The sequence below is a fragment of the Propithecus coquereli genome, unplaced genomic scaffold, assembly GCF_000956105.1.
Source record: "Propithecus coquereli isolate 6110/MARCELLA unplaced genomic scaffold, Pcoq_1.0 Scaffold13, whole genome shotgun sequence".
NCBI classification, from domain to species: domain Eukaryota; kingdom Metazoa; phylum Chordata; class Mammalia; order Primates; family Indriidae; genus Propithecus; species Propithecus coquereli.
The window spans coordinates 1,976,603-1,989,359 of record NW_012137191.1 but is presented as its reverse complement, the minus strand read 5'-3'; the positions used below and the strand labels follow the sequence as shown (position 1 = coordinate 1,989,359).

General features: G+C 44.6%; 1 protein-coding gene across 3 annotated transcripts in view; it reads right to left on the bottom strand.

The window, feature by feature from the left end:
• SLC38A1 (solute carrier family 38, member 1) overlaps positions 1-1,907 on the bottom strand; it is a 64,165-nt gene extending 62,258 nt beyond the window's left edge. For 2 of the 3 annotated variants that reach the window (XM_012638469.1, XM_012638470.1), the window contains exon 1: positions 1,403-1,663. The gene's annotated coding sequence lies outside the window, so the exon portion shown is untranslated. Of the gene's footprint in view, positions 1-1,402; positions 1,664-1,744 lie in introns of those variants that run through there. The other variant, XM_012638468.1, reaches the window with a different exon arrangement.
• Between the last annotated feature and the right edge of the window lie 10,850 nt (positions 1,908-12,757).

Below are 12,757 nucleotides of genomic sequence, written 5' to 3'. Positions count from 1 at the left end.
GTCCTTCTGACGTCAGAAAAAGCACGAGTTGCTGCACAGTTTCTTCTATCAAGGTGACAAATTACAGCCTCGCTGGGCCCTGCATTCTGCAAACCATAAATTTATTCCCCTCTCCCCCTTATATCGCAAAATGTAAAAACCCAGTGCAGAGATGTCAAATCTCCTTCACAATGCAAATGAATACCGTTTCCTAGCGGTGGCGTCTTTTCCACTCTTACTACATACAGCACCATGGACTCATCTGTGAAAGTACGTGATCCTGGCGGGGCAGTTAGGTTTCCACCAGAGAAACAAGGTTGTAAAAACCCCAGGTCCGCGTCGCAGAGCAAGACAAAGGACTCTCAACTGTAGCACCACCTCCCGCAGCCCAAGGCAGCCTGTGAAAGACACCGCGAACTGCGTGACGCGATTACCGCGAAATTCCTTTTGCCGCCATATATGCACTTGTGCAGTTTCTGACCACGGTTTAGCATAAACCCAGGGGCAGGCGATTCGGCAGAGAAGCCGCGCCAAGGCAGCCGCGTAACCTGCGGGGTCGCAGTGCGTGTTGAGAAGCCCATGGATTATTTGGGGGGCGAGGGGCGCGCACGAGGGCTAAGGCGCGCTTTCCTCCCGGCATAGACCTAGCGAGTTTAAAGGCCGCCTGTGGCAACCCGAGGTGTCGCGGGTGCGGGGAGGAGGTGAGACTGGAGGCGAGCGCCACCCGCGCCCAGGTCCGCGCAAGCGGTGGCCTTTTGTTCGCCAGCTCAAGTGGATCCCCGGTTCTCGGAAAAGCACTACCTCCTTTGCCACTCTCTTCATTTTGGAAAGAGCCTCTCCAGGGCGGGAAAGGACAGTAAGTCACTGCCCGCATCCTCCTACTCCTCTGTGTTACAGAAGGGCAGAGCGCGAGGCAAATGTGCTCCCGTTTACTCGTGCTCCGGGACTCGGCTCCCGAGCCGGCCGCGCGCAGCGCCCCTGGGGCCATCACACGCTCTGCTCCGGGCCCTGCGGACACAGGAAATTCCTTCTAAAGGTCTTCACTCCTCCGGTACGTCGTGGCGCACTCAGGTCTGCTGCACTCTCCCTCCAGACCTGGGTGGTCCCTGACCCTCGTAAAATGTAACCAAATCTAGTACCACACTCTGCCACCATAAAAACTGGCCAAAAAGTAAGCCACAGCCCACGCGAAGGTGAAATCAGGGGCCCTTGCGCTTCGTCGCGCTGCCGCGTGCGTTCGGGGAAGAACAGACGACCCGGACTTTTCCTTTCCTAAAAGCAAAATCCAAACCCATCGTACACAGCCGCGCTCTCCCTCCTTTCACGCCCGCAGGGAAGATTTCTACGTTACGGCCTCCTCTCACATCTAAAACATCCCCGCTGCAGCTCCTTCAACGCTCCCCGGAACGGAAAATCACCTTACCTCGGGAAATAAAGGGAAAGGTGACAAAAGGCGATGTTGAGGTGTCCGCCCTTCCGGGATTTTTATCCCGGGCCGTTTGATGTCCTTTGTGTCAAGGTCTGGCTGCGGCGGCCGGGAAAAGGTGGCCCCTTCAGCCGGGGCTGGGCGGGGAGGCTTGGCTCGGCGTGGCGGATTTCCGAGGAAGGTGAAGGGCGGAGGTTCCCAGCGACCTTCAGGCGGAGTGGCGTGGCTGCCCCAACCCGCGCTCGCCTGGCTCTCCTCCTCCTTTCGGGGCCGATTGCATCAGAATCTCCCCCCACCACCAACCCCCACCCACACTCTGCTCACCGGCCTCGCACTTACATCGACACGCGCGGGCGCTGAGGGTCTCGAATCCTATTCATTCTCCGGCTGGGGGCCGCGTCGCCCTTCTGTATCCATGGCTCGTGATGGTTTAAAGGGGAAAGTCAGGCCATTCCTCCCCGTCCCGCGCGACGTCTCCTCCCCTCCTGCGCGCCCGCTCTTTAACCAAGGCTGCGTGTCACTGAGCCGTGCCCGTCACATGGTGTCACTGCTGGTGGCCGCGCCTTGCTGCCACCCTCTCGCAGCTCCCGGACGATGCAGCGACCGCGGCTGGCGGAGATTGAGCGGCGGGGAAGGGGTGAGGGAGGGGTTGCGGGGCGCGCGCGTGCCGGGCGCACTGGAGGTGGCACCAGGAGTGGAGGCTGCGCGCTGCCGGGGCACCTGCCCGGCGTCCTACCGGGGCCCGGCGGCGTGCTTAGAACCCAGCTGCGGCGGCAGCTGGAGAATGGGAACCCTTAGGGATCGAGGTGGGCCGGCTAAAGGGGCACCGGCGGCGGAAAGGAGGGCCGTGCGCTTTGGGAGGGGCTGCATTTTGGGGCGCGCCGGAGCCCGGCCGGGGCCGAAGGAGCGAGGGGAGTTGCATTGTGGGTATGGCGCAGCGAGAGGATGGCCGCGGGAGTGGCTGGTCGGAGCGCAGCCCCGCGAGCCGCTGGCAGCGCCCGGAGTTGCAAGCAGCGACGGAGCGGTGGGTTGGCTCCGGGGCCCATCCGCAAACGGCCCGGGTTGGCGGGAAGGGGACCGAAGCAGCCGGAGGGAACGGGGCGCGCGGGCACCTTTGGAAACCCTTTGTCCCTAACCCGCAGCGGGAGGCGCTTCCCCTCTTCCGGATCCAGCACCCGCAGCCCTCGCCAGCTCTTCCTGAGACCTGCCCTGTTGGAGCTCGGTTTGAGGGGCCTGGGTGTGACGCGACCAGAAGGCTTTGGTGAGCTCCCAGCGCGCACCTGCCTGGGCGCGAAGAGGCCGGGCCAGCCCTTGCGGGGCCCGAAGACCCCACGTGACTCCCCCCAGGACCCGGCGTCGGGGCTAAGCGAGCTGGGGCGCTCTAAGTCCGGGGGCGGCGGGGCCGAGGGAGCGGGATGGAGAGGAGGGCAGGAGCAACGCGGCCTGTCTCCCTTCCTTGTGCTTACTCTTTGTTTCAGACACAGCCCCTTTTAACTGGGCATTTCCCTGCAGAGGAGTCGTGTGTCCTTAAAATGGCGACAGGAAATCCCACCTGCGCGTCAGCCAATTAGACTCATTATGGCGCGAATTTGCGGGGTGGAAACAGCGATGGCTCAGGCTCCGTGTTTCATCAAAACAGGAAAAGGGAGGTGAATCATAATTCAAAAATCAATCTACCTGGCGCGTTTCAAGCGGGCAGACGGAGTAGTCACTATCGGGGTGGCTATCACCTCTGGAAAAGCGAGCTGACAACCATATTTTACACTCATAATTGACTACAATTCTTACAGCCTTCGAATGCCAGTAAATGGTCTCTATTAGTTGAACAATGGCTTCCTGAGAAGCCTATTTAGAAGGCATGCTCTTGAATAAACCCGAGAAACTGAAAGGTCAGTGCAAACAAGGGGCAAAAAGATGGGCAACCTGATCAGGCAGACCTGCATTCAATTTCTTCTTCTGACACTTACGTCTCCCCTGCCTGGGTAAGTTTTGCCCTAGTCCTGTTTTCCCAATTTGTAAAAAAGAGGATACTAATACACACAATGTAGTAATATTCTTTAGGTAATCAAAAAATTGGTTCTTTCTTCCTAACTTACCAGGGGAAGCTAATTTAAAATAAATTACTGATTTTAAGCAGTGTGCACCTTGCCTGGCACAAATAACTTCTTGTGAATAAGGTAAGAAATCTGAATAGGTAAAGTAAGTAAACTGTGAGCCATAGCTCAACAGGCCTGTTGAAATGTTTATTAAAGGCAGAATGTATATTCATCAGTGTTTGTTTAAAGAGGATCTGACCTCAAGCTTATCTTTTGATGCTGGTTTTAACTCACTTGCTAGTTTCTGAGAACCCAAAAGACTGTGGTTACCTAGCACTTTTTGAATTGGATCAATAGCTATGAATTGAGCTCCTATTACATGCCAGCTAAGGACTTTACATGTCAGTGTTATCTCATTGAATCCTTTCAGCCTCTCAATTAGGTATTATTCTCTTTGTATAAACAAGAAAGCAGGTCCAAAGAGGTTAAATTGGCCATGTTCACATAAGACAGTAATTAGTGAAGGGGGAAATTATTCCCATTCAGATCTGAATTCAAAGTCCATGCTCAGCCTTAACTATGGTGCTGCAACCATTTGCAATGAGACATTCTTGGGAATAGAGTGTGCAAGGATCTTCACCCCTCCTCTGGATTTTAGTTGACAACCTGGAACTGGAGTGAATATCGATGTGGACGCTGCAATGAAGGACTTGCTGTGTGGAGGATTAGTGTGGAGGGTGGGGTGGGGAAGAGGCCGTGTTCAGGAAGAATGCCACATAACTTCAGTGTGAGTTGTCTCCAGGCCTGCTTATGGGTGAAACTTCCTTTCAGGGGTCATTTCAGTAGTTTGGCACCTAAACCCAATTGCTTTGGTCTCATATGGGGGCCAGGGATATCCTGATCAGATTCCCCTATTTGCTGTGTGCTTACTGAGAGATAAGCAGCAGGTTAAGCACTTTGCAGATGGTCTCTCACTTAATTCTCATGACACTGTTAACAGGGCAGATCATCCTAATCCCTGATTGAAAGGTAAGGAAATTTATCCCACATTCATACAGCTCTAATTGGTACATCCAAGTCTTGACACCAGAGCTGACTCCAAAACTAGTTCTCTGTGTCAGGCTCTAAAATATTCCCCAATTCTGGAATAACCCTCTTTGGAAAGCTAGAAGGTTTCAGGCTACGAACCTTCAGATGGGAACCACTGCCCTGTTTCCAGAGAGACCAGGGAGTCAATTTGTTCTGTGATAGGTTTGTGAGGTCCAAGGGCCTTGTTGATAGTATCTAGTGTTATTTGTGGATCTTTTCCAATGGAGCAGATTTCCAAAATGGCACTAAGGTAGTCAGGACACGTTAGCAGGTTTGATTACAGGCTGCCCTAGAGAACTGAGAAAATAAAATTTCTGTATCTACTCTGAGAGTGAGGTTAGGGAAAGGATTTATTCTGCGAAAGGAGAATTGGGTAACTTTAGGTCACCTGGGAGTTTTCTAGTAGCCCCACAAGCTCTTTTTATGTGGTTCCAGGAAGGAGGGGCAGCTTTGTAAAGAAAGAACAATTGTACCCCAAAGAGGATTCAGCCTGAACTTAAGCCACATCTGCTCTCATCCCAGCTTCACCCCGTACTCACCTGGGTTGCACTTGCTCCCCATCTGGGTTGCCCAGTAGGACAGCTGCAGAAGGGGCCACCACCGGCTGTGTGCTTACAGAGAATATGGGCTTTCCTCTGTGGGTTTCAAAGCTTTCCAAATACATCTGGTCAGATACCAGCAGTCTTCTTGTGTAAGAATTTTTAATAATAGGATCAAAACTATTTCCTGAATATAGTTTTTTTTTTTTATCTGTAAAGGACTATCATAGGACAATCTGATGTTTAACATTGATGAAAAAGTAGGAAAGTCAGCAGGTGGGGTTATTTCAGAATAAGTGTCCTGCATATTTCCTACTTGTAACAAAAGCAGTACAGCCATCAAATGAACAAACCCTACCTCGTTAGAAAATAAGTCATTTATTCTGAAATCAGTCATTTATTCCTATTTATAGGGTCTGCCCTAAAACAACAAATGGTCTTTAAAATTCTTGGTTTTTCTTTACTGATGTAATCACATTTCGTTGCCTGATTAACTCTTTTTACCATCCTTGATGTTCTTTGGATCTCATCCATAGATGACAATATTTTGACACTGGAAGTTAGTGAAGCAGCGACAGCAAAAAGTAAATTTTCATTTAAAGGAGCTCCCAAATGTCTTGTCCATCCTCTTGCAGATACATGGCACCATGTGGCCTGACCCCACTCAGTAGGTAGCGCTGCGATAGGGGCTATTGTCACCTCTTCCAGCATCATGGCAAACATGCTACCTCACCAGATTTGTAATTGGTTTGGTCAGGAGATCAACAACCCCCACTAACGCTAAACTGAATTTAAATTGAAATCGCAGAATGAGCCTCTTTAAAAATGTCTATTGTCTCTGATTGTGGCCTGGTTCATCTTTGTAAAGTCACATATATTTTTTATCTGTGTGAATTAAAATAAAATTTTAAGGCTCACCCCCCGCCCCACCAGCTGACTAAATGGACCCCCTTGTGGCCAAAGGAATATCCTAAAACTAAATTGCCTGCCAGGAGGAAGGAGGTCAGACATGCCTTATCATGCCCCCCCTCCCTTCTTGGGGACATCCTTTGTAACCCATTAACAGGCCTAAGAGTATGCAAGACAAACCTTCAGGTCCTCAATTTACACAACAACCATATGTCCAGTGGCTTATCTCTGATAAAGAGTTCCTTATGATAAAACATTCCAAGCCTTTAGACAAAGCTTCATGTCTTTAACCAATTACAAGCCAAAGAATCTTTAAACCTACCTATAACCTGTAAGTCCCCACTTCGAGATGGCCCATCTTTTCGGCCAAACCAATGTATGCCTCCCACGTACTGATTTATGACTTCACCTGTAACCCGTTTCCCTAAAATGTATAAAACCAAACTGTAACCCAACCTCTGCGAGTCCACTTGCTCAAGGCCTCTTGGGCGTGGCTCCGGGTCATGGTCCTCAAATTTGGCTCAGAGTAAATCTCTTTAAAATTGTTTTACAGAGTTTAGTCTTTTTTTCCGTTGACATCTGTTAGGGGTGCTGGGAGTGGAGTTCATTAGGTATTGCAACTATATGGCAATACTGTCACATTCATTCAAATTAACTAAGGACCCATGGCCAAATGATCAGTCCTGGAAGTTTAATGTCTAATTTGCCTGACATGCATCATTATGTAGGTCAGCTGTGAGTGCAACTCCCTCGCTTGTTGCAAAATGGAGTAGTGATACCCATCTGATGATCAAATGACTCAGTGGCTACAGAGTTCTTAAGCACAAGGCTTTGTGCATAAGTACTCAATAAATGACACCTGCTATTATTTTACACACTTTTCAGAAATAAGAATGGGGCAATGCATTTTCAAAGCCTGAGTTTATAGGCGCAAAGTATTTTATTATGTTCACTCCATACTGAAACAGCTGTTAAGCCCACTCCTCAAATCCCATTCCTCCCACTGGGAATGAGGAGAAAGAGGGTATTGGAAAATAGGCCTCCACTTCAACTCTCAACTTAACTTTAAGGTAAGAAAGGTAAGTTTTGGATTTATAAGAATATATTAATTAAAAGTATAATTGTTCCAGAATGGAGTATAGCATCTGTACCTACTAATGGTGGCAGTGCAAATTGGTAAAACTTTTGTGAGGTAGCAAATTTAGTGGTGAAGAATGTGGGCCCTGGGACCAGATTTCCTAGGTTCTCATCTTGACTCCATAGCTATGAGCTCTGTGCACTTGGGCAAGTTACTTAAATTCTCTTTGCCACAGTTTCCTCATATTTAAAATGGAAATAGGCTGGGTGTGGTGACTCACACTTGTAATCCTAACACCTTGGGAGGCTGAGGTGGGAGGATCACTTGAGTTTGAGACCAGCCTGAACAACATAGCAAAACCCTGTCTCTATAAAATATAGAAAAATTACTTGGGCATGGTGGTGTGCCCCTGTAGTCCCAGCTTGGGAGGCTGAGGCAGGAGGATCACTTGAGCCCAGGAGTTTGAGGTTGCAGTGAGCTACGATGATGCTATTGCTCTCTAGCCTGGGCAACAGAGTGAGACCCTATCAAATAAATAAATAAATAAAATGGAAATAAACAATAATACCTGCCTTATAAGATTATGTGAAATATGTATGTTAATACATGTAAAGCTCTTAAAATAGTTCACAACTTAAGTAGTCAATCAATAATTATTACTGGAAAATAATTGGATAATAAGGAGATAATAACTTAGATATTATTGGTGTCACTTCTGGGAATCTGCACCCTAAAAATAAAACATAAAGAAGTTCCCTAATAGCACAGAAGCTACAGGCACAGACTTTGGAATCAGTCAAGTAAAGGTAAAAAGCATGTTTAAAAATATTCATTTAAAGCAGGGATACCATAAATTCATAAATGATAGTCCAAATTAAATACACGGATGGGTAGGCTTGAGGAAAGCTGTAAACTTTCCGTAAGCCCTAAGAGATAACATTAAGAAACAGGATGCAGGGCTGACTTTTCCTCAGTTCTGATCCAACGTGATAATTCCTACTTAATCAGTTTGGGCATCCAAGGATGATATAGACAGAAAAAGAATCTTCATCCAAGACCAAGAGAAACAAAATTGATAGCAGGGAAGTGATGAAAGGCATCAAGGAAAGTGAGAATATAGATAAGAAAATGAGAGAAAATAAATGACAAGATCAGAAGACAGGAATATCTGAAACAAGTCACAAATGCACAGCATGAGCTATCTCAGGTCAGGACTAGAGCTGGGTCATCTTAGGATGTTGGAGGCATGCTTTCATGGGTTGCTATTTGATTCAAAGATCTTGCTGAACAGAGATATGGTTTTTGTCTTTTCTGCTGAAAAGGTAGCTTTTTGGGGGAAGGGGTTCTTTTCTGTTTTTTTTTTTTTAATGTTTATTTGTTTGTTTTTACTGCTGATAGTATTTAAGGGGAAGAAGCCTAAGTATTACTCAGAGTAAGATGCTTTACTAAAACAGGCTTCCCTTCTAAAGGATTGTTTTTAAAATAAGGAACACCAAATAATATTCAGTGTGCTTGATTTGAAAGGACTCTATTTGGTTGTATTTGAGGCATACAAAGTTATTTCATAATCACAAAGGAGGTCATTTTAACCAAAGATTCAAAATTGATAGTCTTCTGTTGGTGTATATGTATAGTAATGTATACACACATGCATGTGCTTCTAAAATAAAATGTTACATTTTGATTCAAATGTAACATGTCCAAAATTGAACTCATTGTGTTTTTCCCCAACCCAAAACCTTTTCTCTTCCTGTAAGCCCCATCTTGGGAAATGGCACCAGCTCGGGCACAGTTGTTCAAGCTAAAAAGTATGGGGATATCTTGGCTCACTTCCTTCACTCTTCACATCTAATTAATTTGCTCTTTCAACTAACATTTACTAAGTGCCAGGCATTCTGCTAGTCTTTCAAGAAGTTTGAAGTTAGAGTAAGAGACCGATAGAACTCAAATGATCTTGCCAGTGAATGAAGAAATTACAGATGGAGATAAGTGCTCTGAGGAAAAGGAGCATGACTGTGAGAGTAACAGAGGACTGTGTGCTGACCTGGGAATGGTGGGAGGCTCCCTGAGGATGTGACCCTCTTTTGGATTCTCTTTTTTATGCTAAGGGTTTTAATAAGGAATGAATAATGGACATGATCCAATGTGCATTTTCAAAGGAATATTGCCAGTCCTATCATTCCGCCTCCTAAATACTTCTGGCATCTGTTCACTGTCCACTATCCTCGTTGCCATCACTGGCATGAACCTCCATCAATTCGCTCCTGGGGAAGTTTTCTCCAAAGGGCGACACATCTCATCATTAAAAATATCTTGATTATACTTAACATAATATGTACATGTACGTATTTGACAATAATATATATGTATATGTATGCATTAAAAGCAGTCACAAAAAATTAAAAATTCAAATAGAATTTTAGATTTATTGACAATACTTTATTCTACCACTAAAAACATATCACTAATTATTACTAAATATTATCATTTTAGTGGGAGAAATTTGATTCAATATACTTTATGATTTTTTAAAATCTTAGTTTAATACTCTGCAATACAGCAATTTACAAGTGTGGTCCCAAATTTGGGTTATTTTGATTCTTGGATTTAGTGGCTGTCATAGCTGAAGAGAGACCTCACAGAGATATGGGGGCCTAAAGGAGGCAGTACCCCATTGGCTGCACTTCCCAGTCCAGCCATTCATTTCTCAATCCTATCCACTAATTTACAAAGATTTGTTTTTTTTCATTGTTAGTCTACAAAGGTACACGTAGATGAGGGTCATCATTAATGCTCACGGGAGTGAACCCAGGAACCCTACTTCGTAATTCCGAATTTGTTCTGACAGACTTCTCACAGTTGATTAGATGGCCATTGCTTTGCCATACATTGTGGCCAACCAGAGAGCTCTTACTAGGAGTGAAAGTGTCAACTCTACTTTTTCTTGTGTCCTTATGCTTGTCTTATTATTATTTTTTACATCTGAAGTTTATTTAGAGGAATCTTTTAAATCTATTTGTCCATTTGGGAGGACAAGTTAAAACAGATGATATGATTTATAATTTCACTCAACTAAGCATGCAGAAATGGCAATAGCTTGAGATATGCTGAAAGGGGACAAATCAACGAAGGCACCATTGTCATCGCTCTGTGCCTTCTTAAAGACACCTGAGTGCTGTGAGTGACAGGAAGCCATTTGATGTGTGGGCTGAGCGAGGGCCACCACCAATCTATTAATGTAAACAAGAGTTCCAATGTTCTCTGAGTGCAGTCTGCTTTATAAGCCTTCATGAGTCTTCCATGAGCATCTCCTAACTGGACTCCCTCTATCCACTCTTGGCCACCTAATTTCCCCACTACAGTTTAGAAATCACTTCCTCAGGGGACCATTTCTGAAGCCCAAACTAGCTTATATGTTTCCCTACATTAAAATTATTTATTCAGAGACTGTCTTCCTCACCAGTCTGCAAGCTTCACAAGAGTAGATGCCATGTTCTTAATGGTTTTCAAGCACCTAGCACATAATAGAAACTCAATAAATATTTGTTGAATGAATGAATAAGTAGAATGCCTTTACAGTTAAGTAGCTATAATTCTTTTATATTTAACTTAAATTTCAGGATTTTAAAAGGACAAAGAATTGAAAAAATAAAAAATATCAATTTACATTTAGCTAAGTTCTTAAAATTTAATGGTCTATATCCACAAATCAAATGAATAGCAATTTTTGGAACTATAGCTATTTTTGGAATCTTGTGTTAACAAATTATAATTTTAAAACACGAAGAGTAAGTATCTATTCAATGTCATTTTTAAAAGGGAAAAAGGAACCTCAGCCTCTATTTTTAAAGTTATATATTTAATTGAACAGTTTTCTAGTTTATGCAAATTATCTGGAAAACTCAGAACTCTAACCACCTATGGCAAGTATAGTTTTTGCTTCTAGAATTATCTGGGTAAGTGCTGGCATTCTCCAAGGCACATTCTCAGTATGAAATGAACATTTGTAAATGGAGTCTAATTAAATTTTGTGCTTAAAAAGAAGAGTTGCAAGTTAATTTGTTCTGTTGTTTCTCCTTGCTTTTCTTATAACAGTTACTGTTTAAGAATTATACTGTGGTTCAGACAGGAACCATGTAACAATATCAATTTAATAATGAAGTCCACAATTCTTTCCCTGTATTGTTACTTTGATCAGTAAAGAAATGCACTGATCTTTCTTTCTAATGGAATGCTAGAAAACCATCCTACTGCTTGGCATTTGTTCGTTTATTCATTCATCCAATGGATGTGTTCCATGTTAATTCCTTTTGTAGCATTATTTGTCTGATTCTCATCTCCTCTGGAAATTTCCTCCTGAGTTTATTTTTACTCCTGTGTTTTCATCTTTTTCTTTACTGACTGTAAAATATTCAATCATTAAAAAAAGAAATAAAGGTGGGGGAAAGGGGAAAATGGGAACAGGGGAAAAGGGAGGAAATTTCCCTTGATTGTACATTTCTCTACCTATAGCTCTCATCTTTCTTCTATTTAAGAGCCAGTTTTCTCCAAAGAATAGTAAATAATACATGTTTCTAAATCTTTACCCTCCCATTCGCTCTTTAAACACCCCCCCACACACACACACTTGCAAAATTAATTTACTCACTGTAGAAAACTTGGAAAATGTAGCTAATATGAAGAATGTAAAGAAGAAAACCAAAGCCATCTATATGTTTATAGACCATAGTCAACCACCATAGTGTCAACCACTATTGACATTTAGATCATTTTGTTTATGTGCATATTGTTTTTTACATTCAAAATTATATCAATTTTGTGATATTAAATTATGTTGATTTATTATATCATTAAAAATTTTTCAAAAAGATAAATTCTAATAACCACAAAATGTTCTATCATATGGCTTTATAATTCTCATTAATTTCAGATTTTCATTTCTTTGTATATATGTATAATACTTTGTCCCCATCTCTGATTATTTCCATAAGATCAATTGCTACAAGTAGAATTACAGGTTGAAAACATGGCAACATTTTAAAGTACTTGATACGGGGGTGGGGCACTTCAAGATGGCTGACTAAAGGCACCTGGCACTCCACAAAGAAAGACTAAAGCAGTAAACAGATAATCACACATCAAATAGAACATGTAAGAGAGAACACCAGAACTTAGCAGGGAACGTGGAAGTGACAGAGAACATCTGAGGTACAGAAGGAGAGGAAAGTGAGGCAGCTGGTCCGGCCAGGATTGGCTGGGAGCCAGGAGAGGCTCCCTAGTGCAGGGAAAGGGTAAGTGGGAGCTCCCCAGAGGTCCACGTTACCACTGTTGACTCCTGCAATCCTAGCCACGGGAGAGGCCCTCAGCCCTTGTAGGCCCTGAGACTAATATAGGGAGCTGCCTCGAGTCCAAGTGATGGTATGCTTTCAGCTAGGGAGTTTGTGCTGGGTCCAGTACACCCCCCAAAAACCCAAGCAGCTACAGCATTGCACCATTTTGAAAGTCCACTTCCCACCAGGCTGCTTCCTGCCCTGGCACCTAACAACCGCTACATCTCCACATCCCTGGAGCCCCACTGACATCCTCCCAAGCCCACCATGAGGGCTACAATGGCATGATGCCAGCTGGACCCAGTGGTGCAACCAGGTCCCCGGCACTCTAGCTCATGCAGCGTCCTGTACCCCAGGGAACAGGTGGTACA